The sequence below is a fragment of the Megachile rotundata genome, chromosome 10 (assembly GCF_050947335.1).
Source record: "Megachile rotundata isolate GNS110a chromosome 10, iyMegRotu1, whole genome shotgun sequence".
NCBI classification, from domain to species: Eukaryota; Metazoa; Arthropoda; class Insecta; order Hymenoptera; family Megachilidae; genus Megachile; species Megachile rotundata.
Genome location: NC_134992.1, coordinates 4529488 through 4555045, shown reverse-complemented (window position 1 = coordinate 4555045; position 25558 = coordinate 4529488).

The following is a 25558-nucleotide window of genomic DNA, read 5'->3' as shown; positions in this document are numbered from 1 at the left end:
TCCTTTTCAGATTATATGTATATTTATCAGCTTACCTAAAGATACCAATTACTGAAACAAAACAAGAGGATTGTAATAATAAATGGTCAATATAAAAGTCTACTTTCTACAACAGCTTTATATTATAATTTCAATTTTTTATTCTTTACTAGATCTGTTTCATTTAATTCATGATACTTTTTCAATCGCTAATACTGATCTAATTTAATATAATAATAAAATATTATATTAATTTGTTTTAATATTAATAAAATATAGTTTATACTGTAGGCGGACAGCGGCAACCGTCGCATCGCGCAAATACGTATAAGATCACGAATGCAAACGTCAACATGCGGCTCAACGGCTGTTCGGGCAAAGCCGTTACCAGCGAGTGCGTCGGCCCGGATATGCATGCGCGTACGAGTGCGTGTGTGAGTGCAATGGAATGACAAACGCACCGTACGTTAGGAAACGGTCGCGGGTCTAACGATCGCCGAAAATTCGCGAAGTGTTTGAACGCAAAAACGAGAACGTTCGGGCGCCACGTTAATACATATAAGGACGTGTCCGTGGCGCGAGCGTTAGATTATAACGACTAACGAATGAAGACACGAATTACGGAAAGCAATCACGGTTTTTACAGCTTAAAAATCATGGACTACGATTTTCGGACTTCGATTTACGACTTACGGCTTTTTGGACGTTGTATTTACTATTTCTCATGCGCGTTTTGTACCTGTCATGTGTGTGTTCCTTGTAATTTTTGTGTACTTTTCATTGTTGTTTTGTCGTGCATTCAAATAAAGGTTTAGTTCAAAAATACTAATCTTACAATACTAAATATTATAATATTAAATGTATATTCAATTTCTAAATCATAATGCTGTGTTACTAGCAATACAAGTACGATCAGTTTTCAAACCTGTGCAGCTTCATATTTCATGTAATTAATATGATACCAATTCTATTTGAGCATAGCTTCCCTTTCCTGGACAAATTATATCATTATTCTAGTTTAGATATGGGTTACTCGTAACTCCAACAAAAGTGTCAGGAGCATATCTAATTAGCCTAATATATCATTACTAATAATTCCGAATTCAAATTGATGGTTAATCAACGTTAACAAATTCAAAACCATTTCATGTGTTTAGTACAAAACCCTTAAAGCAATCATTCATCCTAATATGTTACACCATTATTAATAAGACTATATGAAACTATTAACCAACGTTAAGAAATTAAAAACTATTTCACGTATTTGCTCCAAAACCCACAAAGCAATTATTCATTCACAAATATCCTTATTAATAAAGCGATATGAAACTGTTTCCTAATATTAATAAATTAAAAAACATTTCGCATATTTGACACAGAATCTATAAAGTATTCATTCATGCTCGAATATCACTATTAATAACATCAAATGAAAATATTAGCGAACGTCAACAAATTAAAAAGCATTACATATATTTCATACAAAATCTACAAAACAATCCACGTATATCATTATTAACAGGGCCACATAAAAGTATTAGCGTTCACAGGTTAAAAAGCATTTCGTATATTTGACATAAAGGCCACAAAGCGTCCATTCATTTCAATTCCAGCGACATCTCTTTAGAGAAGGGTTCATCCCTCATCAGTTATTATTCAATTTCCCTCTTTCAATCTGATATACTACATCGCACTCTTTCATCTGTTATTTACACGGATTCGAGGACGTTGAAACGCAGCCAGTCCGGTAGCGATTCGCTTTCCTCTTTAGCAGTTTTTCCCCTTCCTAGGATTCAGGGTCCATTCTGTCAGTCCGAGGCTTGACCAATCGACCAGCCAATCATCTTTCCGGTCTGAGATAGCTGCTAGTTAGCTGAATGTTCTGGCTCGCCTGGTTATTCATAGAATGAGTAATTTCAGCCAGGCCGGTGGACGATTCAACGTGGGGACGTTTGTCCGTCATTTGGTTTGCTCGGCCGAGGACGGGGTCTTCTGCTCACCTGGCGGCTGGATGAAGCTTGTCGTATTTGCCATCTCTCTTTTTGACGTTTGCCCTGCTTCATTTCCCACTTTGTTGAACCACCAAGGCGATGGGCAAAGTCAAAGGAGGGAGAGGGAAATCAACCGGACCCATGGAACGGGGGGCTAGAATACGGTGGCGGGTTCGTTTGAAAGAAAATGAGGCTAGCATTTTAATGAGACACTCCCGGGAGTAGCTCCCAAGACCAGCAAATAGATTCACTGATATCCTTCTTTCTCCGGAAGCCTTCCAACCTTCAAATGCCCGTTTTCATAAGCGGATACGCGAATCGCGTGAATCGCTCTCGGTCTTGGTCTTCTCTTTCGCCTCCTGTGCCATGCCATTTCCTCCGAGTCTCTTTCACCGCGTCTTAAATGCGTGCCCTCTCTATATATACGCGACCGAACTGACGTTCGCATTCATGCGCTTTCTCGTCTGGCTTCCGAATGCTTTTGCGCCCGTACATTGCTAATGATTAATGCGAATTCTCCGGAAAGTACACCCAAGAGAAATCGTGTGTGCTTGGTCGATCTTTGATTTGAAAGCTTCGCGAAAGCTTTCGAATGTCTCTGAGAGATTGCGGCCGCGCGGTCTACTGCTTTGTTGCTTGTTTGAACTGCGGGCGATCGATCCTGTATCTTGATTCAAAGTGATTAGTTTCCATCTGGTATTGGTCCCGGTGATGGGCTGATCAATTGCCCGGCAAAGCGGTCGCGAGCAATGCAACACATATGGTGCGTGGACATTTGACATTTAATGGACTTAGAGAACCAGGGATGCGGGACTTTAAGAATTTACAAATAGAGGTGTAACGACATGTCGTTGGTAGGAAATAGCATTGACTTATGAATGATTAGGTAGAGGCAATTAAGCCTATCCTAAGGTTTCTAACTTGAAATTATTTGACACATTTTAGACCTGTGTAGCTAAATGGGCTACCCTACCATAAATGCTGTTAGTCACGTCCCGTTCCTGCCTATTCGGTCAGCACAGCCTGGTAAAAGTTACAAATTTGTAATTTACGATCCCCTGCCAAAAATCGAAGTGACTTCGAAGGGAATCAACTCCACCCTTGAAGTTTCAAGGGGTAACTCTTTTCTGAAAACGGAAATGTATGGCGAAAAGGTGCGAAAGAAGAGATCACCAGTTGAGCCTTGATCCACTACATACTTTCATTTTTACGACGAATAAAATAGCTTGCAAACATACTTGCGAATAGTCAATTATCTTTCTTGCGACAGAGGGATTTGAAAATTTATATACGTAGATATATGTATATATATGGAACTTTTAGTGTTTGAATTTGGCAATGTGGAACTTTGAAATGCAAAACTACTTTGAAAGTTAGATACCAAAAAATTTCAAATTTTATAATTTGGAAATTTGTCAACTTTTAATTTCCAATTTTTTAGGTTAAGAAATTTTGTAGAAGATTTTGAAATATTGAAACTTATACAGCTTGAAAATTAATAAGTTTAGAAATTTACACATTGCACTTGATTTTACATGAAGTATAGTTTGTAAACAAATTCTGTGTATTCATAAATTATTGCGCTAATTATAGTTTGAAAACGTCCTAAATATTTTGAAAATATAAAAATACGTGACTTTAAATCAAATCGACGACGAATTATTATGCAACATCTGTTCCTCGCGAGATAAACAACTTTCTTACATACATTCTATTATTCCATGAAGGGTAACAATCGTTCATCGTAGTGAAGTTAAATTAGATGTTCTGTACATAAATGTGCCAGGGAAAAGAAGGGAACTTTTTCCAAGCTGCGAAACGTATTTTTACGTGATAAATGGCCCGGAAAAGAAAAAAGGCTTGCCTGAACAGACAAATTTAATCGAAACGTTGAAGCAGCTGGTACAACACGCAGAAACAACTGTGTGAAACGCGTATAACTCATTTCAAGGCAAACTCGAAACTCTTTTGTGATTACGTTTCGCGACTAAGCCGACGTGACGGCGTTTCGCGCGCAAGGAAAACTGAATCGAATTAATTCAATGGAATCGTGATCGTTAAAGAGGATTAAATCGCTTTTCACGACAAGGAAGAAGAATCCATTCCGCAACCTCGGCAGAGCAGTCGGTGTCACGATTTATTTGATAAATCAATAGGATGGCCCCTAAATTGTTCGCTCGCCTCGATCTAGGTGCCCGTGAAGCAATTAAGAATCATGATTAATGACCGTTCGTGTAACTCTTGGTGAAGTTACCTCTAGCCGCCATTTTGTTCCAACTAACTGCTCGCTATTGACCAGCTGCGACATCTAGAGCGAATATTTAAGGCTGGTATTTCTGTAATAGTTTAAACTTTGTCTGAACTAACTTTTATACTGAAGTTTAAAATCTACACGTTATTTAAACACTTCTCGATGTAAGTTTTAATTTAGAACGTAGTTTGTTATATTGGGATTTTATGAGTGAAATTAAAGTAAACTATTTCGGTACAATTAAGGTTTAAATCGTAATCGAAAAACTGGACAATCTTGTATTCTTTATTAGCTTATTCGTGTACCTTTTCAGCTTTAGTGATAAATTATATGAGCTTTCAAGCTTTCTTCTTACAGGAATTGTATTTGTTACATAATAAATAAGAATTAAAACGATAAATGGAAGCAGAATCGGACATGTAGTAAAGGGGGTTTTCTAACCCATTTGTTACTGATCTAACGAAACGTATTACGGAAATTTAGTTTCGTTTTAAGGTGATCTGTAACAGCAAAACGAACTGCGAAATTCTTTCTACTTCAGAGAAACTTAGAGCCAATTCGTTTTCAAACGAAATACTTATCTTCTGAAGGAAAATGAAATGTGCTTTTATATACATAGTTTTATACGATTTCTATATTAATTAAATTAATATAAAGTGTAGATAGGACAGTTGCTGCAAATTTTTCACGAATATGAAATTTTGGAATTTGGAAAGGGAATGTAAGAATTTGATAGTCTATCAGCTTGCCCATTTAGAAATCTGGAAATCATTAAGTTTGGGAACTAGAAGGTTTGGAAATGTCAGATTTTAGATATTTTTGAAATTTTTGAATTCAGAAATTGCACAATTATTGTAAATTAAATATTTTTAAATTTGAATGTTTTGGAACTGAAAAACTATCTAATTACTGCAAATAAAAGATTTCTAAATTTGAAGATTGGCAATTTGAGAATTTAAGAATTTTTAGTCTTGCGAAATTTGGAAATTTACGAAAGAAATTTTGGGAATTTGGGAAAAAAAATTTTTAAATGTAAATTTTAAACTTTTATTCTGATATTTAGAAATATGAGAATTTAAAAATTTTAGAACTTGAGCTTTTAAAAATTTTGAAAATTTTAAAATTCTAAGAAATTGCAAACTTGGGAATATGTAAATTTTATGTTTTTTACTTTCAATTCCACAAATTCACAAGTCCCCAAATTCACAAATAAAAATAAAAAATTAATAAATTTTCAAGTTTCCTAATTTCCGTATTCCCTAAATTTTAAATCCTCAAATCTCTAAATTACCGATATATTAAATCTCAAAATTCTTAAATTTTTATATTTGTTCATATCCAACTTCCTAAGTTTTCAAATTTGAAAATATCCATGTTTCTAAATTTTCAAATTATCAATCTCTAAATTTCTCAATTTTAAATTATTCAAAAATCTGTCTGTTCTGTGTGTGAAAAATTATTAAAGACATTATTATAATAACGTTTTATCAAGTCGATCAGTGTTGATAACAGGTTCCTGTTATAAGATTACTAAAATTATATAGATTGAAGATAGATGAAGAAGATAGACTAAAATCTTTACATCAAATTTAAGCTGTCTCACTTGTCAACCTCCACAGTTCCAAGTAAAAAGACCTAAAATGGCACAAACAAACGAACAAACGCAGATCGATTCATCTTAAGATCTCCAGTACGTTCGGCAATTAACTTCTTCATCGCTTAAACGTGGTTTCCTTATTGACAGAAAAATTAGTGATCTACGGAGGTATAAGTCAAATCGTTATCAGACGCTGATGTGCTGTTAGTCCAAATGCTGGCAAAGGAAATGCACTTGAAGGTAAAATTATTTGTAAATACTTCCGTTCAGAGCGCTATTCCTTTCCTTATCAGATGTTGCAGTATCGTTTAAACTCGGTCCAGCTGAAGTCTATCTCGAATCATAATTCCCGGTCTCAGATGAAGTTGAAGAAGCACTCTTTTGCAGATGGAATAAAGATGGCAAGCCGCTCGGTAAATAGAAAACGTCTACATTTCCGAGTTTCTATGGCTTCTCATTCGAGTCTACTTCTGGCAGGCAAACGGTCTGATATCTCCATCTCTATTACCAAACCATTAAAATTGTACCACAGTTTGCTCTTCCTCATTAAACGAACCTTTTTCACGCTTTTCTAATCTTTCATCTGTTTTTAACAGTGTTTGCTACCAACGACAATGATGCATCTTCCTCTTTTCAAAAATGTTTAATAATTTGTCAATATGTAATCGTTAAGAGACATAAGTGGGTTAAGCAATTAAAAATAATCATGTGGGATAAGCAATCAGTAGAAATCGTGAATAGGTTATGCATTTGAAAATAATAAGAATTAAGTAATTGCTAAAAATCATTTGTAGGTTAAGCAATAATTAAGAATATCAGGTCAAGCAATCATAAAAATTATATGTAGGTTAAGAAATTAAAAATAATCATATGTAAGTTACAATTAAAAGTCATAAGTAGATTAAGCAATAATTAAAAATCATAAGTAGGTCAAGCAATAAATAAAAGTACAAATAAGTTAAGTAATCATTCTAAATTATGAGTAGGTTAAGAAATAAAAAATCATAAACACGTTAAGCAAAAAATCATAAGTAGTAATATTTAAAAACTAAGTAATCGTTCAAAATCATAATTAGATTAAGCAATAATTAAACATCACAAGTAGGTCAAGGAATCAAAAATAATTAAAAAGTATATTAATAATTGAAAAGTGATAAATAAATTAAGCAATAATAAAAAATCATAGGTAGGTCAAGCAACGTTTCGCGAGGTCAGTAAGGTCACTCGTTTTGGTTCAGCGGGCAAAAATTCAATAAGCTGCTTATTCCGGGGGTGTAATGTGGTAAGCCACGTGGAAAAGTTTACGGTGCTTGTTAGTTTCGGTACAGTAGTGCCTTAAAAGTAGTGTAGGATATAGGGAGTGGTTCCCCAGACAAACAGCGCCACCCCTTTACGATGCACCCTGTAGCAGTTGATAATATCTGGTAAGCCATTACTTCCGTTTTCCGGGCGGACCCTCTAGCTTATCTTAAACCGGGAAGGCGGACGAGAAACCATCCTAGAGATTTAAAGTAAATTGCAGTCGGCTATAAACTACCACCCACCGGTTTCCCATCGTCTTCCATCCTTTCATCGTTTTGCTTTCTTCATTGTCTTCGTGCTCTCTTTCTGTCTCCCCACTAACCTTCATATTTCCTCTAATCTTCTACGATTCATCGGAAGATATTCGTACGCGATGATATCCACATGTTCGAAGTCTTGTTTCCTTTTGTATAGATTATCTGGTGTTTCACCTTTGCATAGCCGACAGCGAGCCATATTTCATATGATCTTGCAATAACATATAGTAATATGGTAATGTAATAACTCCGTATAATAATGTAGTAGTACTATAACACCATGAAATAATATAGCAATGTAATAAAACGATCTACATTGGAATAGATCATAAAATGGAGTACGGAAATGAAAAATATTTTGGTTTCATATGATTAGTGGTATTTATGAGATTTGCTGAAATAAAATTAGTAGGGTCAGTTAGAGAATACTTGTAGAATAATAAATGTAAAATGAGTAATAACTATAGTAAGTAAATAATTTTAAAAATCTATAAATTTCTGATTTTCATATCCATACATTTATAAACTTGGAAACTTGGCTAAAAATTAATGAAGTTTAGATACATTAAAATTTCTAATTCGCAAATTTATAAAATTACAGATTAGGTGAGTTGTTTGCTGTTTGACACTATTAAAATATAACGTCTATACATATATAATAGTTTCCTTATTCACGCAAAACATACGTTATTCTATACATCGTCTCAAATTAAAAAAACCAATCACAAAGTTATTTGTTGTACCATTGTCCCTCTCCTATTTTGTCTCCTTTATGCTTTGAGAAATTCACGCATGCGAACACATTCTTTTTATCTCTTTCCTAACCTCAACATCGGACAGAGAATCTGTGCACCAATGGATACATCGTCCTTTGTACTATTTTCTCGATAATTCGAAAGAAAATGAGGTCCAATTCCGCTCGTGATTGAAAACGGCGTATAATTGATTTCACGAATTGAACTTTCATTGGAAAGCAATCGTCAGTGATGTCTAGGGGACTGAGAGTACACCAGGAATCATAAATCTTAATCAGTCGGATCCATTTTCTTTCATTAATATTTCTATTCTCTCGGTTATGATTCCGATGTCATTTAAGATCACGAAATTGGAAAATCTCGGGACGCGATAAAATCGGCAGATACCGGAATTTTATCAAGATATTAGGTCTCGATTTTCATTTTTTAAATTTAAAACTCAATTTCGACCGTTCGAGCACAGAAGCTCCCTTTTGTGACTTTACGTCTCCTCACGGTTGCAACCTAGTTCTCTTTCGTTCCTTCCACATTGGAAACTCCGGTTCTTGTGTCGAGAAATGATCCCTTTACGCTCGCCTTCTTTTCCTTGTTATCTCTTCCACAGAGAGATTCCCTACGATAGAATGCAATAAACGATCTTTCCTCAGTTTTTAATAAAGCTTCGTTGAAGCTTGATATCCGTTACGTTTCTCCTGCTAACAGCGACTATTTTCCGTTGCATGAAATTGGAAAGATTACAGTTAGTTTCAAATTAAAAATTTCATATCTTATCAACGAATCTGGAAAAATGTGATAGCACTATTTGCATAAAATGAATTGTGGATACAATCAAATTGCAAAAATAATTAAAAATAATAACGAATAAAATTTTAATTAATAGTGTATAATATTTATTGTATACATTAATGTATATTGTTTTCAAGATATCTGAATAAAATGTATATAATTTGAATATTAATATCAAACATAAAAATGATTGTCGATATATTGGATGACATTGGTGTAATTTGTGGACACTTCGAGTACCCAAATTTTTGATATAGCTAATATTAACCTTTATTTTATCCTGATTATTTTATCAGGATTAAAAAACATTATCAAGTTTAATCTACTTTTATTACTAACATGTATAATAAATTTTATGAAATTATATGATTACAAAGTATGTATAAATTTTTTGGAAACGCCCTGTACAAGTTGTAACACGCTAGCTTTCAAAGGAAATTTGAATATTATTACAGGTCTTATAAGCGTAAACGCATCAATTTATTTGGCTGAATATTTTCTTCTAATTTTTCAATATTCGTAGTTTTGATTCCAATAGTTTTAATTTCTAAGTTTTAATTTTGTAACAGATTTATGGTTGTATGAAATGTAAAGTCATCTTATTGAAAATTACATTTTGTAACAAGTTTTTATGAAAATTTTGAATACTGCATATTGTGAATTATATGAGTATTTGTCAGTTTTGAAGTAAATTGTAGTACCACAATATTATTAATTATTTTATTAATATTTGTAGCTTGCTTTAGATACTACTAATATTTGTAACCTGTATACATTTTTTTTAATAATTTTTTTTTACTAAAATACATAGCTTTAAATATTAAAAACTATATGTCTTATCTTATTATTTAATGTTAATTATTTGGGCCATAAATTATAGAAATTTTACATAATTGTCGCTAAGTAAAATTAATATAATTAATACATCGTTTTATAAGTTGTGTATGTTTTACAGAATTTCTGTCAAATAAAGTTAATATGAGAAATATGTCGTATTTGACTTTGTAGGCGAGGTTCTGTTTCTTGCTTTCTAAAAAGGTTGAGTTACATATCCTTAAAACATCAAATAAAATCCTCGAGCACTCTAGTAAGAAAAAAACATAACCTAACCTGCAAAGGAGGAAGCGACATATTACTCGTATTAATTTTACTTGGTAAAAGTTGTATAAAATCTCTGCAATTTGTAGTTCTAATGTAATAACAGAATAATAAGATAAATGTTTACATTATTATAAACAAACTAATCGCTAATATAAATGTGTAGCTTGTAAATATTAATATTATAAAAAAACGGACGAAACGTCATCATAGTGTCTTAAATAATAAATCCTAATAAAGAAGATTTATATTAGCTGAATTTAACTTTTACTCAATTATAATATTATATTATAAATTATTTTATAGCAAAATGCTGTAGTTTACTTTTTCATGCATATCGAAATTAAATTAAATGAAGTACAATTATAATTTTTCTATAATTAAAGATTAATACAAAATAGAATTCTTCCATTTACTTTCACGATATTTATCATAAACCCTAAAAATTTTTTTAAATGTTAATAAACTGTACTTCGTCTCTTCCTATCAGAGGAAGACTTTAGAGTTGCGCCATTTTACAAAACGCCATACATTAAACTACCACAAAATAAATCGTCATAAATTAAATTACCCTTACTTAAATTAAGTTAGATTATTACACGGTATTCATCGAGCGTTAGGTAACCGCACGCCAGATTATGATGTGTTAGATTACTACGCGTTAGATTACTACACGGTTGATTATCAAACGTTAGATCACCATGCGTTAGATTACCACACGTTACATTATTACACGTCAAAATATCATGCAGTAAATTGCCACATGTCGCATTACCACGCATTAGATTATCACGCGTTAGTTCCCCGTACGTTGAATTCTTACGCGTCACATCACCATGCGTTAGATTATCACACGTTGCATTATTACACGTCAAAATACCATACGTTACATTACCACGCATTAGATTATCACACATTAGTTCCCCACATATTAAATTATCAAACGTTAGATCACCACAAGTTAAATTACTACACGTCCGATTATCACACATTAGATCACCACAAGTTGGATTATTATACGTCCGATTATCACACATTAGATCACCACAAGTTAAATTATCACACGTCCGATTATCACACATTAGATCACCACAAGTTGAATTACCACACGTTCGATTATCGCGCATCAAACCGTCATATGTTAGACTATTACACATTAAACCACTAAGCTTTGAATTACTACACGTTACATTACTACGTGTTAGATTATCGCAGTTAGATTGTCACACATTAGGTAACCACGTGTTAGATAATCGCGTATCATAGCATTATACAATGACTTATTATACATAAGATCATCATGTGTAGTATTATCACTATATCCCACATTTAAAAAAGAAGAAATCAATAATAAACATTATACTTTTCTTAAATGTCGTAGATAGTTACTATTGGTGAATCATGCCGATGATTCACCGATTCAGAGTTTGTTTACGCAATAACTCTCCTCCCGTTGAAGGAAGTGGGCGTTTCGTTTGGCTTTAGGCGATTACCCTTGTGAAATAGGAAGTTGCTGCGAATCCCTAGGGACTCACCCTCCTGTAAGACCTTCTTTTTCCGCTTCAACGCCGTTACGAATTCTGTTCGTTTGTTAAGCTAGACAACCTTTAGGATGTTACATGTCGTCTTTTGTAATCCCCTTTGAAAAATTACCAGACATTTGTTGAGCATCTAGAAGTAACTGTTTAGTGCTTCACTGCACGATTCGTTATGTTAGAACGATTCCGATGAACGTAATTTATGAAGACAGTTAGATGGGTTCATATCGACCAGTACATAAATACATATTATGTTAATAATCGTACATCATATATCATGCAATCATGTATCATCAAACATAAATTTATCGTTCCCAACTTGTTTTATTAATCATTTTTTCGTTCTTAGCAATGAATTGGCAAAATGGAAATACAGTAGCGTCTAAATATATAGCAACACTTGATACTGTGCGTGGCCATATATCCAGAGAGTTAGATTTTCAAGAATTAATCGATGCTATCTGACTCCTACTTTTATAGTTTAAAATCTCTATCAAAATCTTCTTCGAAATTTCTATAAAAAAATTATGCAAAGAATGTGACTGTAAAAAGACTTTATCAATTTTATTGTTTAAACTTAACGCAAAATAGAGGTGTCTCACTACGTGTGAAATCGCTATATGTTAAATTACTACTTGTTATATCAACATATATTAACCCACTACTCGTTTGGATCCACATGTGTTAAATTACCACTCGTTGTATCACTATATGTTAAATAACTAAAATGTCAGATTAACACACATTAAATTATTACGTGGATCATCACATATTAATTTACCTTGTATTATCGCCACGTGTTCGAATTCCCACGTGTTGAAATTCCACAAATTAGATCACCATGCGTTAGATCAACACATATTAGATTACTATACGTTCGATTTTTACGCGATGGATAACCACACGTTAGATTACTACACGTTACATTGTTGCACGTTGGATTATCACACGTTGGATTACCACATATTAAATCACCACGTATTCGATTGCCACATGTTAAGTTATGACTCATTAGATTACCACACACCAGATAACTATCCAAATCACCTTACGTTGGATTACTATGCGTTGGATAACCACCTGTTAGATTCTCATACGTTAAATCCCCATGCGTTATGTTATTACGCTTTGGATAACCATGTATCCACTTATTACACGTTGGATAACTACGTATTAGATTATCATAGATGATCATCATGCGTTAAATTACCATACGTTACATTACCATGCGTCAGATTAACACACGTTAGATTCTTACACGTTTGATTTTCACATGCTACGTGACATGCATTGAATTACTATATGTTAGATCGTCAAGTATTGAATCCACACGTAGTATCACGCATAATATCCCCAAATTTAGATAAATATTCAATGATAATATTATTGTTGGCATAGTTATGGAAAATGAAACTTCATACCGTCACTAGTAATTTGAATAACCTAATTGTCTGGCGTGTACAATGAGTTGAAGCATAAGAACATTTAACAAAAATTCTAGTAAATTATTAAGTAATTAATAATAAAACTATGTATAACAATTCAGATTGTCAATTTAATCCTTGCACAAGAAACAACATTAAAAAGCACTAAAAATCAGCAATCAGAATAAAGCTGACTGATTTTCGTCCTGTATTTCAATCACAAAATAGTTTAGACCATTTTTACACTTCACCGAGTTACAATGTTAGCTACTTTTGGCTAACACAATGTTAGCTACTTTTCGGACTCCTGTGTACTTGTATTGCAGATCGATGAAAATAATTCTGCAGCAAACTTGAACAATCTGAAATTTCTCTCTCAACACCAAACTCAATGCTTCTTTGTCCCATTGTGTTTGAACTAACGATCCAGAATTTCGTCGTTAATCGTCGCCAGCCATTAATATTCGTCATGAATGCGCCTTAAGCCGAAACTCTAGTCAAAAGGAACCTTGACGCGTTGAAGTAAGGTAGCCTTAAGGGTGAAGTACTAGGAAACAAGCAGCAGCCTCTTCTTGCCTTCCACCCCTTCTCGAAGTTCACTATTTGCATAACTAAACTATTCTAGCAGCCATGTCTGCTGTGTTCGCGCTGTTTAGTACGGATGCAAGCACTTTCTCCGTTAGGCAGAAAGTCAGTGAATGTGCATGTACATGGATACAGGTGCACATGAGTTTCCTGTTAAAGTCCTCTACATCTAGATCCACCCGTTTACCTGGGATACATCCCCTTCCAATTCTCTTACTTCTTTGCGACACCGCACTAAATTGTGTAAACTGTACACAAACCACTTAGTTTGGCAGTGCACGTATTAAAAGCGGGATTACGCCGAAAATGTTGAGCAGAAAATTATGGTGGCGACGTGTTATAAATCCACAATCATGTCTGTAATAAAACTTTAACTACTGCAGCTTCAAATTTTTATTACATTCGCTTGATGCACGCATAAGAAACAAAGTTATATAATATTTCAACGAGGCAATATTTTATTCATCAATTTGCATTATTGAATGATACTTTTTAACATCCTCTACTAAGTGGTTGAGTACATACATAACGACGTTCATTTCATACTTCATATATGGGTCGCCTTTTTTGCGTCATGTATGTTTCATATGATATATGAAATATATAATAATATTATGTTTTACATTATGCTGTATAATGCAACATATTTTACTTGGTTTTAAAAGTATAATTAACATTTAAAGACATAACATACAAAAAATAAAAATGATTAAAAAGTGACTCGCTATTGAATTTCCATTTTGAGTGAAATTAACCTTAACAATCAGTGAAAATAAATATCTTCTATAACAATTTATTTATAACTAAATTAAATTAACTTTAGCTATTTTGCATTTGTAGTATAACATGTTGCTTAAATTATTTGAAGATTTTTCTGAAAAAACTGAATGAAATGAAACTTTTCGATGTAATGAAATAATATCATTCTTCGAACACGAAACAATAAATTTTGTAACCAAAAAATATTAATGACAAGGTAACAGAATTCCACAGTGTAATACACGAAAAGAAGAAATAGCGGTTTATGCGACGAATGTGATAGAAGGAATGGATCGATCCAATAATAAGCGAATAATTACATAATTAGGTTCCCACGGGTACAACTTCATTACAGTAATTTTCAATACGAACGTCCGCGTATATCACCACGCTCAACTACGCTGAGTGATTAAAAGGCCAGTGTCGAATGAAAATGAAGCCAATCCCGTTGCGTCCCTGTTCGATCTGTCCAAACCAAATAAATTCTGCAATTTTCCCATTGTACACTCGGGTGCAATGATGGTTTCCTTTAGAAAACGATGAGCATAAGGCGAGAAATCTCTCGCAATGTTTTTTACTTTGGACTTGTAAGGTTCACATTTTTAAATATAAAAATTTGAAAGTTTCTAAATTGCCAAAAATTTGAATTCTTTCTCAATGCTCAAATTTCAAGGCTTCCAAATTTTCAAAAATTTGCCTTTCCAGATTTCTAAATTCTCAAGTTTCTTGCTTCCCAAATTTACAAGTTTTCAACTCTCCATTCTTAAATTTCTATCTCCTAATTCCTAAATTTCGAGATTATTAAGGTCCTAATTTCGTAAATCTGTAGAGTTCCAGATTTCTAGATTTCCAGATTGCGTAACTCCTAATTTTGCAAGTCTCCACATTCACAAGTCCTGCGTTACCCAATTCCCAAATTTTCAAATCCCAAATTTACTATCTCTTCATTCCCAAATTCTTATATTTCTACAAGTACATCACTACTCTCCAAATCTCCATATTTTTAGATCCAGAAATTTCTAATTTCTTAAATTTTCAACTCTCCAAATTTCTGACTTCATAAATTCCTAAATTCTTCAATTCTTCAATTCTTCAATTCTTCAATTCTTCAATTCTTCAATTCTTCAATTCTTCAATTCTTCAATTCTTCAATTCTTCAATTCTTCAATTCTTCAATTCTTGAATTCTTGAATTCTTCAATTCTTCAATTCTTCAATTCTTCAATTCTTCAATTCTTCAATTCTTCAATTCTTCAATTCTTCAATTTTTTAATTCCTTAATTCCTAAATTTCTTAGTATGTAAATTTCCTAATATTGAAATCCAACATTTCTAAGTTCCTACAATCTCAAATTCCACATTTCCATGTTTTTAAATTCCTAAATATCCAAATTTCCTAATACTGAAATCCCACATTTTCAAGTCCCTACAACCGCAAATCCCATATTTCTATATTTTTACAGTCCCAAATCCATTTCCACACTCCTACAGTTTCAAATCTCCACAAATCTATGTATATTCTGAAATTTCCATCTTTCCTAGTTCCCAAATTTCCACATTTCTATATTCTTAAATTCCCATCTCTCCAACTTCCAATTTCCGGGTTGCTACATTTCGAAACTGGAAGAGTTCTAAATTCCTGAACTTTCCGCAGAGGAAGCCAGATTTGCAGCCGAGTGTACAGCCGAGAATTTTATTGGCCGCAACTTCCAACCACCATACACTATTTCCTGCATCGATAGATTGCGATTGGAAAGCAATACCTTTTGTTTCGAGCGTCGGTTCATTATAGCAGGGTCGAACGAATAGCTTTCAAGGTATTTGACGCCGTTGACGAAGCCCGTGCGATAATGTCGGATATTTCGCTACCAACCTAACGAACACTCTGAAGATCTAGCACCCTTCCGCAGCCAGCTTTCCCCGACTTCTTGTAATTTTAGCGAGTATGTCTAACGAACGGGAAACGATGAAAGAGAAGATAACAAATGTTTCCAGCTGCTCGTTTCTATGCAACGACAGGGAGCTGAGAGGCGGGAGGGTCTTAATTAATTAGAACGCGTGCTAGAACAATCCTGGGAAGATTTTCGACGATTGCCTACGTGGGGCGAATACAGATCAGATCATTTCTCCTAACATTCATAGAAATTATTTTTGGTTACTATGATTTGATAAATGCAAATGGGAAGATTAAGTTTGATTGAAAAATAATGAATACGTAGGAGGAATATGTTGGTAGTACAGAATTTGATTATGTAAATGAACAGAGGTTTGTATTTAACACTAAGCCTACTGGCATATAATGTGCACTTAATTTGAAATTAAAAATGAAGTTAAAAAATAAATAAACAGATGACGAAATATAAATTGGTACACACATTTATTTTTTATCTTGATGAAAATCAATGCTGATTTCAAGGAATGTACTTTAACAAAATGTGTATCTTATAATAAGAAACATGTAGAGCGGTCATTTGACCGGTTTAGTAGTTTTAGTGTTAATCCCTTAACCTACAATTTTTCAGATAGTTACGCCATTCACAAATAAGTAATTATTGTTACAACGTGAAGACAAATAAAAAAATTGAAAAGTTAGATATGTTCTGTATTCAATGATCCTTGATTATGAACATTATAATTAGAATGAAACGTCAAATTCGACTGTGATGAAAATAATGTGTTTGCTTTGTTGCCTATGAACTGTATGGTGCGTCACAAGTGTGTCATAGTGTTATATGTATGGCAAGGGGTCAACAGTCGCATCGTTTGAAATAATATATATACAGGGTGGCTCACCACGTTTTGCCATCTAAATTTACGTCATTATTATTACTCATAGCAAACAATGTTTTAGATGAAATTGAATGATTTTGAGGGGGGCATATGCTGGTGGTATATTTTATATAATAATTCATATAATAATATACAGCTGATATATTGATGTCTCGTATAATAAATTCTTGTAGTTGTGGTAGGATCTTTTTTTTACGAATGGTGTACTCATAAAAGCTTCATTTTTGCAATCAAGCTTCATAGTCGATTTCGTAAATTACGGATACAGTACTCATCAGAATTCTTCGCCACAGGGTATGCAGGTATTTTTGGACAGCAATAAATAACATATGTTTAATAAAATCGAATTTTGGAAGGTGCAAGTATGAGGTAGATACTAATGTAGACAAACGCGATGGCAAAGAAACAAATGCGAAGCACCCACCATAAACACTATGTATATTGAGGCAGTGCGTGTGAATGCATGTGTACATATGGACATCTTGTTTTGTACCTTATTCCTAACAAACCTATTTTTAGTTTAAAAACTTTCAGTATATCTGCCTTTGTTACAAAAACCTTTATTGCACCCATACACAATAAATGCAGAGCGTAATAATAAATGTCAGATAAATAAACTTTTCACGTGATAAATTTCTTCTGCATCAGCAACTGCACGATACAAATTACATAATCATACAATTTCTGTTTTCATTTAAAGAAGAAACAGAAGCGAAGGGATGAGAACACATTTCGTCAGAACGTGCTTTGACTTTATAATTAGCTACACTCCACATATTGTGAATTCGCCAAACCAATTAACACAGTTTCTAACCAGCGATATTCCGCGAAAGTTTCACATCGAAATAAATAAAAATGCAATAAAAATAAGGGAGATTGCTTATTCTTGGGCAATTATAGGGCAGCGACTAGAATAGAAGAGTAGAGAGAGACAGCCATGAAAATGAATGGTAATTGGAGCATTTTAAAACTCATCACCATCATTTTCTGAGCTCGTCCGTTGTGGTTGAGCATGTTACTTTCATTTCGACCGTTTCTGCTAATGGACGACTTCCGTCCAGGTTAAATTCGTTTTAAGTACTTGATAATAGTTGTTTTTCTTTAAATGCATGAACACTGTCGATACGAGCTAATTTTTCAAGGACATTTTAGGTGGTTTTGTAATGGTTGTGTTTTATTTATATTTTAGTTTTGAGTAAGATTGATTCATAGTTCTGTGAATTCGATTAAATATATTAACTATCAAATTTCAATAGAAAATTATTTCGTAATGGACTATTGTATTTCTTGTCAAATAGTATAAAATTAATCAATATAGTTTTGAACTCTGTCCATATTACATTAATTTTTATATTTGTATACTTCATTACCATTAATAGAAATAGAGGAAAACAATTATAATTTCAAATGGAAAATTAGATACTGATGTATAATCAATTTCTTCATTTTTACAGTTTCAAACACCAACATTTACAAATTTCAAATTATACAATTCATAAACTTTCATTTTCCTTATTTTGTAAATTCTGAAATTTCTAAATTTCTACACTTCCAAATTCTGTAATTTGGAAATTCTGATATTTCCGTATTTCCATTTTTCCAAATTCCTGAATTTTCTAATTACTAAATTTCCAAATTTTTCACTTTCTGAATTTCTGAATTTCCAAATTTCCAAGTTTCTAAATTTGTAAATTTCGAAATCCCCATATTCACAAATCTCCAAATCCCCAAATCCCCAAATCCCCAAATCCTCAAATCCCTAAATCCCTAGAACTGTAAATTTTATAATTTTGACTTCATAATTTTAAATTTTATGTCATAAAAAAGGAATTATTTGAAGAAGAATGATTTCAATCATCTGTAATGTATGTTCAAAAATTCTCAATATATCGATATAAATTTTCTGAATAATTTTATCAATAAATACAAGTACCGTTCTACTTTAATTTTAGAGATATGTACATGTACGTAATAAAACTTTTACTATTACATGTCGTGGTTCTAATGTTTCTCACTGATCTGAGTTAGTTACAATTTAGTTTCTGTTAGATGATAGATTACATTTAGTTTATACTTTACATTAAATAGATTTTAGTTTGATTTAGATGGGGTTTATTGTTATAGCTAATTGCTGCCTGGCCATTTAGGCGAGTTTAATAATAATTCAAACGTAATACAAAATAACCGAAATCGAACTCAAATTCATTTCATACTCAGCAGATTGATATTGATTCAATGTTAATGTCCATGGTTCTGATATTATCAAATTATTTTCAAAAGCTTGAAAACATTTCTTATATTTTTTGTGATGTATTCGCACTTTAAAATTAATCAAATTGCATGTAGAATAGTATTTGTATTATCATCGAAACAGACATTTGGATAGTTACATTTAGGGGGCATTCAATATTTAGAGAATACTCTATAGCTAGGAAAAATTATTCATTCCGTAGGTACACCCTACAGTTAAGGAAAAATTATTCTTTCGGTAGATACATTTTATAACTAGAGAAAAATTATTTATAACATTGTAAGATACACCATAATGCAGTGCGTTTCATAAATATACCAACAACGTTTGTTTCAATTAATCTGAGTTTTCGGATGAAAGTTATGTTCAGTATTCTTTAAACACTAATTCGTAATGTATAAACAAAAAAATACACAGTGTGTCTCAAAAGAATTTGTCATATTAACATAAATATTTAGCTAATTTTCATAAAAACTAGTTTCCAGATGTCTCATAGGTATACCAACTGTTCCAGAAAAACTGTTTCGGTATAACTCATCTATACAGCTCAGCCTACTATTTACGTTAGCACATCAATTTTCTATTATACAATTTCTTTTATACACTACAAATTAGTGTTGAAAAAATACTAACCAAAATTTCCTACGAAGATCACTGAAAATGGGAGTTGGTATATTCATGCGACACCCGAAGATAAGGTTTTATGTAATCAAGCTTAATATTTACATTAGCACATGAATTTTCTATTACACAATTTCCTTTATACACTACAAATTAATGCTGAAAAAATACTGATCAATTTCTTATTAAGATCAGTGAAAATAGTCGGCATTTATGCAACGTATCGATATAAATAAATTATCAATAAACGAAAGTAAACCGATTGCTTCGACTACTGCAGAATCAATTAATTGGATCTTCGTCGAAAACTCATTAAAATTATAATACTGGAGCGAAGAGAAATTAACCGACTGGATAGTTAGCATAATTTTGAATACAAAACCGGCTCTCCTAAATCGTCCGTAGTATTGCCGAACAAATGGTGAATTGGTATCCTAGCTGAGAACGTGCGCCTCCATTATTCCAGAACATCGGCTCATAAAGAGTTCATCGTGACACTGCAATTTTGCTTCCCAGTTTCAGTTATCGTTTCCCCTTTCATTCTCTTCTATACTTGTCTCGCAAAGTCCACCGTTTACCGGAGAAAATTGTTTAAAAGCGGCATTATTTCGTTGACGAGCGGAGATCTAATTTCTCGTCGGACAATGGTAGCCGGGTTTCGATCAAAGCTTAAGTCCGGTTTCGAATTTCTTCCCTCGCCGTCCATTTGCTCGGTCTGAAGGGGGTTGGTCGAGGTGAAACGAGGTCGACGTCCGCTTTGTGACCGTTTACATCGGCGATAAACATTCGGCGAGCGTTTCGAACGCGAGCCACCTCGTCGCTTCGTCTCGATTTTAATCCCAATTTTCGAGCATAAATCTACACAGCCGTTTACAGCCGCGAAATCATAAAACTCCACTGTACGAGCAACGTCATAAATTTAATATAAAACTTCCATAAAGCATAAACATAAATGGAAACGTGGCCAGGGTTGACGACACTGGAAGGGGATGGCAATCGTTGGAATACTATGCCGTGGAACTTTTGAAACCGGGGGTGGGGGGAAGGCGACAAGTGACAACAGCAGGCCCGCAAGGCCAACATCCGGTTGGCAGGAAGGTCGAAGAGGGTGTGAGGAGGTGAATAGCGGCGTTGAAAAGTTGCTTCGAAAATTAAAATTCGAGCTACAGGATATTTAATATCTCGCCGCCAGACGTCAGAATGCCACCGTTGCGTCCGAGCTCTTTCGAGCGTATCGCTCGGCTTCGCTTGTCACATACCGTTGTCTCCCTCGAGTTTTCATTCGGTACCGTTTAAAAATTACGGTGATAAGGTTTTACAAGCTGAGCTACGATTATTACCTGGCTTTTGCCCGGGATTCTGGGCCACTAAATTCAGAATGAGCTTGGGTAATTAGTTTGTTAATCCGTCATCTGTATTTTATTAAAGTGTGCTTGATATATTTTTAGGGGTGAATCGAGATAATCTTGTTTAGTTTTGCTGAATAAAGGAAAATGCTCGTGTCGTAAATCGTCAAATTTATTTGAGGATTTAAGAAAAATAGCAAACAGGGAATTTGGATATTTAGAGATTTGGAGATTGAAATTTGGAAATTGAAAGTTTTGAAATTTGAAAACTTCAGAATTTGGGATTTGTATATTTGAAAGCTTAGGAATTTAATATTTGAAATTTGAAATGTTAAAAGGAGAGGGAGAAACGTTTCCGTCCGGGGCCTGCTAGTGGACTCATCAATAAGGCGTTCTAGCAGGCCCTTGCCTTAGATGCGGGGATGTAAAGAAGGGATGGACAGGAACTATACATATATATGAATTGGAAGGCGCTTTGAGTACTAGCGAGAAAGTCTAGGTCTCAATCCCATGCGCCGTCTAGTGGCGATGAGCGTGGCAGTGAAACCGCTACATTGAATTTCTAAGAATTTTGAAAATTTGAAGATCTGAAAATTCTGAGATGGGGATTTTAAATTATATGATTTTGAAAATTTACAAATTTAGGAAATTGTACATTTTAAAGTTTATAAATTTACGAATTTACCAAATTTAAAATCTTGGATATTTAGAAATCTAGGAATTTTATGATTTACAAACTTAAAACGTTTTGGAAAGTCCTAAACCTAAATTGTAATTTTACAATGAAATGTTACCAATAATTTCTAAATGTATACAATTCACTATTTATTTATGCTCAACAAAATGCAAGAATTTGATGGCGTATCATTTTATGTAGCCTATTTACAACAGATTACAACGAAGATTTAAATGTTTAAGAAACAATTAAAATTATGGATAATTCTTCAAAACTTTAGAACAGTAGAATTATGAAATAAACTGGAACTAGATAAACAACTAAAATATATCAGAATTTCCGGAAGACGTACGAACACTTTTGCTTGAAGAATGAAGAAATTTTACTGTGAAGACTATAAAAAAATTACTGCTATACTAGCAAGGTTAATAGTGTCTGTATAATCATACAATCTGGTGGGTGTATTGATGAGGAGATGCTATAAACATTTTACAATCTTTTTAATAAGATTTTTAGAGTATTATTGATTGCATGTTTCCGCCATGAAGCATTAAATAGGATAATATTTCTTTTATGTATTTTAACGTTTATAAAAATTTGAAGTAAGAAATTTATAACTTCTATTTTACACGGAATATTTCTGTTTTCATTTAATTTCTATAAAGTATTTTGTTTTCTTGTATTTTCATGAATCAATAAATAAATTGAGATGTTACTCTAATTTATACGATTTTGAATTATTGTTTTTTTTATTTGTTTACATTGTATAACTCATACCTTATATTCTTTCAGTTTTGTAATCAAATATATAATGAAATATGTGTTGTAATAAAAAATATATTATTTAAAAAATTGCAAACTAAATATAAATAATTATGTTCTACTATTTTGGAACTTTCTGCAAAAATTCGAAACCCGAATTGATTTTGGGAAATAATGGAATTCGACTAATTATTTTATAAAAAAATCAAGTTTTACATAAACTATAAATTTTAACATATTTCACTCATTTGTCAGTGACTGATATTTATTCAACGATGAATTCGTTGATTTAGCAACCAAAGTCACTGAAACCTAGTGAATAACTAATTCACTCAGCAAACAACCAAAATTTTAATTAATTTGAAGAGCGCAGGAAAACTATTTAAACTTTAACCTAAGCAAAGCTCAGTTTTCATCTTCTAGCTAACATGATATCCAAGTCAGGCGTCAAACCTACATTTTGCTAACCCTGAACCGACTGTGCTGAACCTGCTGGTAATCCCAGACTACAGACTGAAACCACTGGAATTTCACATAAACCTGAGTCTAACCCTAACCTTAACCATAACTTCTGAACAAGAGGGTTCTGACACCTCGAACCCCCACCGGGGTTCTAGTTATATGCTTCCCATTGATATATCGCACCCCCTGGTGAGTGTCCTAAATACTAACTTTCTATTAAACTAAATTATAACAGAAAACTGAAGTGTACGCATAAATTATGTAAATACTTACAATTTCAAATTAATAAAATAATTTTTTTTAAAGAGCTCAACAAAAATTTTTCTTGATAACATAAACACCTATTATATGATAACTTAAATTTTATGTATACATAAATTAGTTTATGTCCCATCCTTTCTTAATCTATAATTCTACTTTCTACTCAAAACAAAATATATTCTCGAGCACTAGTAGTTCTGAAGTAAATAGTTAAGAGCTGAAATTATTTTCGCATCGACCCATCTCGCACGGTGTGAAATATAACATACGAGAAAAGTGCGCGAAATAATCTGTTCCAACACGGTCGAACATCATTTGGTCGAGGGGTAGAAAAATTATATCACCATCATTCTGGGAATAAGGGAGTTCCATTCTTATCACACGATGGTTCAAAGGACTTAACGAGTTTCCAAGATTATCTTCTTGCTACCAGTCTTCGTAATCGTGTGTCAATCCATTTCTCCGTTCTCGTTATAGTTTCCCCTTTGTATGAGAACTAGTCTCTTTCAAAGTGATCATACCGTTATGTAATTGCGAGTTCTTTTCACGGTAACAGTCTTTGGCGGATATAGCTTCACTAACGAGTCTGTCTCTGCGTTTGTATCGAAGTCACGTTGAAACATCGGCGATAATCCTCGGTGAAAAAGTGCCGGCAATTTTTTGATCTACACACGACCAAGTCACATGTGACCGAACTTTTTTTCACGGGAAACGAATACAACGGGAAGTGGGCCGTTGAATCGCGATGCATTCAACTTCGTGAAACGAAAATGGCGACAACATGCGGAAAATAAGTTAAACGTGACAAGCTATTTTAACCATTGTTGGCGTCGTTTGTGACAGGATGTTTCTTTTAATACATGTATAGACGTACAACTAAATCTTTTCTGTCACTTTTGAGAAACTAAAGGTATAAATTCTGGAAAATTCTTTGATTTTTATGTTCGAACATTTTAGAAATTCTAAGTTTCGAATGTTTCAAACATAAAAGTTGTCAGATTTTCAAATTTCCAAATTATTGATTTTGTAATTCCCAAACTTGTGTGTTATTAAAATTACAAAATTTCAAGTTAATAAATTGTTGAAATTTTTAAATTGTTAAAATTGCAAGTTCCAAACTCTTGAATTACTGAGGTCTAATCTGTCAAATTTCTAAATTTCTAAATTTACTAATTATCAAATTTTCACATTTTCAATTTCTAATTTTTCAAACACAAAAATTCTTAAGCATACAAATTTTTAAATTATAAAATTTTCTAAATTCCCAAATTTAGAAATTCTTGAATGTTTAAGTTCACGAATTGCAATTTCTAAATTTTCAAATACTCAAATTCCTAAATTTTCATACAAAGCACTGTCGTCTTTGTTCGGCAGTGTACGTAATTTGGAGACCTAAAAAGAACCACGTGAAAATTATTAATAATTAATCGGTCAGTTGCTGTATAACCCGGTTGTGAGTATGGGAAAGAATGTAATATGCACAAAATATGCATCATAGCCTTTGATTACAAGAGAGTACGTTTATCCAACTTTGCCTCGGGACATAAAATATTTTATTTTTATAAAATAAAATGTTCACATAACATGTTCACATAAACATACGCAGTCTCTTTAATATACAGGGTGGCTCACCACATTTTGCCATCTAGATTTGCGTAATTATTATTACTCATAGCAAACAATGTTTTAGATGAAGTTGAATGGTTTTGAGAGGGGCATATGCTGGTGGTAAATTTTTTTTGTAGGTGAAGGTGTAAAGGACATATGAAGGTCATTAATGTTTTTTTAAATAAAGTCATATATTTTTTATTGCATCAACTGATACTCCTTCATATTCTTCACAAAAAAGTATTAATCTATTTATGTGAAAAAATAATTAGTTTTGGAGATATTTTAATTTTAATGTCTATTTACAGAAAAAGTTCAATGTGGTGACCATTTGCATCAGAACACTTTCTGAATCGAGAAATTAATGACTTACTAACATTCCGTAGTGTATAATCTTTCTGCATGTGTAGCACTTTTCCCAGCTTCAAAATAAACTGATAACACGTCTATCTTTTCTTCTT